Raw genomic sequence first — 2,812 nt, 5'->3', positions numbered from 1 at the left:
CTGTGGAAGCATAGGATTTAGCGCTGCACAGATTCTCTTATATGAAAATACTGTGCCTTCCACCCAGCCCAATCAGTTTAAGAGACAACAACCAATATATCAATGGCAGGGAGATCAGTTGGGAAGCTGCTAGAATGATCCAGGTCACCTCCGGGACACCTTCCCCAGGTGCACAGTCAGCTGCTAAGAGCACCAGCTACGGAGTGGCGTGGCCCCAGAGAAAAGCAGAGCACCGCACTCACCCCTGCCACCTCCAGGGTCACACGTGCCCCAGCCAGGACAGCAGGAGAGATGGGGTGGGCCTGGCTACCTCCCGGCCTGCCTGTATGTGCACCCTCGCTCACACCTTCCCTCCACCTGGCTCCACTTCCAGCCACTTTGGGCATCCTGGTGCTTGGGCTCCTTCCTCTGAGCCTGTGTCCCATGTGGGTCTAAAGCAGCCTCTTTCCTTTATTTGCTGAGCTATCCCCCTCTTTCAAACCAGCCCAACACTCCCCTCACCCACTCCAACCTGGAAAACTTCCCATTTAAAAAAAAAAAAAAATTTTCCAGCCGGGAAGAGTTTATACTTCATTTTAGGCCATAGTGCCCACTAAATTTCTGGTATCCCCCCATGAAAAGCAGCACATGGTACTAGAGAAGCGCATTTACCCATTCACATTCTTCATCAGCCGTAATTTTGTACTTGATCTCATATAATTTTGCTGGTTTGGTAACTTACAAAGTGAAAGTCACTTTAGACTAAGTCCAAGTTGTCAGCCTCATCAGTATTTGAATGTAGAACGTGTGTTCTGGCCTAGAGTTGTGGGTTGTTACTATTCAGGTTAACGACTATGGGTGTGGACTGTGACTGCAAGATTTTCAGGACAGACGTTCTAGTTGCTCTGATATACTGCACATGATATGTGGTTTATCTTCCCACCACACCCAAGAATGTCTTGGTTTTTGATTTAGGATTATGGTCTGCAACCTTAAAGGAATAGCGATATGTACATGGATAGAAAGGCAGACTATGGGAGGGAGGGAGAGCACTCAGCAATAAGGTGGTAATATACAATCTTTATCAGAACTCTCCTAATACTTTGTTCAGTGTGTTATTCTAGGATTCAGTCCACTTAACTGCGGGGATGTAAACTGTTCCTGGGTGGAGGGAAGAAGCTAAGGTCCTCCACTCAGAGAGCAGTCCTAAAACCCTCTCTTCCCTCTGAGTCACACCCAAGCTCATGTCCCCCATTTCCCTGGCAGTTTCATCTGTTACCCCCGGAATGAAGAATGAGATGCTACAGACACCCTCTCAGTTTGTAACTGTGACATTTGGTCATATTACTCAGCTTTATTAGGATTTTGTTGATTAACAGGTATGGTTTCTAGGCTGTTGGTACAAAATGAAGCACTGCTTCTACCGGATTTTCCACTCTGCTGAGCATCTTTATGTGTTCTGATAATTTCACCTGAGGAGGATGGTCTCGAGGACTAACAGTCATGATAGGTTCGCCCTCTGAATATCTCCGGAGAGAACTGTTTCCTTACTTCTTTGCGAGGAAAACTTTTCTGTTAATCGGAATCTTTAATTACGAGAAAGTTATTCCCTGTGTTGAGTTAGTTTCCAAAACTTCCCTCCAGAACAATGTGTAGTAGATGTACATCCTTTCCGAGAGGACCAGGATTTAAATACACAAAGACAGCTATCTACTCTTTTTTTTCCCCAGGCATTATAAATATATCCAATAACTTCATAAGTTCCTTCGTACACTTCCAGGTTGCAATATTTCATAGACGTCATCTAGGCAACTTCATGTCAATAAAAGGAGGTAACTGAGGCCCAGACCAGTGGATGAAGGGAAGCTCTACTCTAAATGCCAATTAATAAAAGTAGAAGGAATGACAGAATTAGACATTACCACCTGAATAGTAAACATCATTTCAAAACCACCAGTTAACATCAATTCAGACAAAGTTCATCAAGGTTAAAATCCTTAGGTAAATGGTTGATGGAAACTTGGACATTCATTTGGGGTCAAATTAATACCACACAGAGTACTTCCTAATCACGAGAGGTTAAATAAAATTGCATATAGAGGGTTCAGACTGCCATCACTCCAGTGAAGGTCAATTTTAGCAGATTAATGGTAGACGAACTAGAAGTAATGTGTTTTCTGATGTGATACAAAGCATGAAGTATACAACATCGCCTATGGGAGTCTGTCCATGGTGTTTCACTTGAATCTATCTAATTAACATCACTTGCACAGGGGATAAACCAAAAGAGTATGTAACCAGAGAAATCCAAAAGGTGGAATATTCTGGAGGTCAACTGGCCTTTCATCTTCAACAGTCATAGAAAAGGGACTATTCTAGGGGCGCCTGGGTGGCTCAGTTGGTTAAGCGACTGCCTTCGGCTCAGGTCATGATCCTGGAGTCCCGGGATCGAGTCCCATATCGGGCTCCCTGCTCCCTGACCCTCCCCCCTCTCATGCTCTCTCTCTCTCTCTCTCTCTCTCAAATAAATAAGTAAAATCTTAAAAAAGGGGGGACTATTCTAGATTAAGAGACAGAAGAATATATATATATACATATATTTCAAAGATATGCACTAAGGTGTTAACAGTGTCAATCACTGGATGGTGGGATGTGACATTCTTTTCTTTTTCTTTGTATTTTCTATTTTTCTACAATGAATATTGTATACTCTTTCTATAGTAATAAAGCATTTAAAAACATTTATGGTCAACCTGGCTAAATGCCTTCTTCAATCCATATGAGATTTTTTCCAGATCCTGCCATACTGGTCACCCTCCCCTGTCTGAATTCC

Source organism: Eumetopias jubatus, unplaced genomic scaffold (assembly GCF_037043125.1).
Source record: "Eumetopias jubatus isolate StellerSeaLion01/CBP00866 unplaced genomic scaffold, mEumJub1_p1.0 scaffold_15, whole genome shotgun sequence".
NCBI classification, from domain to species: domain Eukaryota; kingdom Metazoa; phylum Chordata; class Mammalia; order Carnivora; family Otariidae; genus Eumetopias; species Eumetopias jubatus.
Note: the sequence above shows the minus strand (reverse complement) of the source record.